The 848-nt window shown below is 50.0% G+C and overlaps 1 protein-coding gene across 1 annotated transcript in view; it reads right to left on the reverse strand.

The window, feature by feature from the left end:
• LOC107569202 (glutamate receptor ionotropic, kainate 2-like) overlaps positions 1 to 848 on the reverse strand; it is a 70081-nt gene that overhangs the window by 28589 nt on the left and 40644 nt on the right. The gene's annotated exons all lie outside the window — the stretch shown is intronic.

Raw genomic sequence — 848 nt, forward strand, 5'->3', positions numbered from 1 at the left:
ACACACTCTCTCACTCACTCACACTCACTCTCACTCTCTCACACACACTCTCTCACTCACACACTCTCTCACTCACTCACTCTCACTCACACACACTCTCACTCTCTCTCTCTCACTCACTCACTCACTCTCTCTCACTCTCACACACACTCTCTCACTCACTCACTCTCTCTCTCTCTCTCTCTCTCTCTCTCTCTCTCTCTCTCTCTCTCTCTCTCTCTCTCTCTCTCTCTCTCTCTCTCTCTCTCTCTCTCTCTCTCTCTCTCTCTCTCTCTCTCTCTCTCTCTCTCTCTCTCTCTCTCTCTCTCTCTCTCTCTCTCTCTCTCTCTCTCTCTCTCTCTCTCTCTCTCTCTCTCTCTCTCTCTCTCTCTCTCTCTCTCTCTCTCTCTCTCTCTCTCTCTCTCTCTCTCTCTCTCTCTCTCTCTCTCTCTCTCTCTCTCTCTCTCTCTCTCTCTCTCTCTCTCTCTCTCTCTCTCTCTCTCTCTCTCTCTCTCTCTCTCTCTCTCTCTCTCTCTCTCTCTCTCTCTCTCTCTCTCTCTCTCTCTCTCTCTCTCTCTCTCTCTCTCTCTCTCTCTCTCTCTCTCTCTCTCACTCTCACTCACTCACACACTCTCTCACTCACTCACACTCACTCACTCACTCACACACTCTCACACACACTCTCACTCACACTCTCACTCTCACTCACACACACTCTCTCACTCACTCACTCTCTCTCTCTCACTCACTCACTCTCTCTCACACTCACTCACACACTCTCACTCACTCACTCACTCACTCTCTCACTCTCTCACTCTCTCACTCTCTCACTCACTCACTCACTCACTCACACTCACTCACTCACTCTC

This window comes from Sinocyclocheilus grahami, unplaced genomic scaffold (genome assembly GCF_001515645.1).
Source record: "Sinocyclocheilus grahami isolate Dianchi unplaced genomic scaffold, SAMN03320097.WGS_v1.1 scaffold1322.1, whole genome shotgun sequence".
NCBI lineage: Eukaryota > Metazoa > Chordata > Actinopteri > Cypriniformes > Cyprinidae > Sinocyclocheilus > Sinocyclocheilus grahami.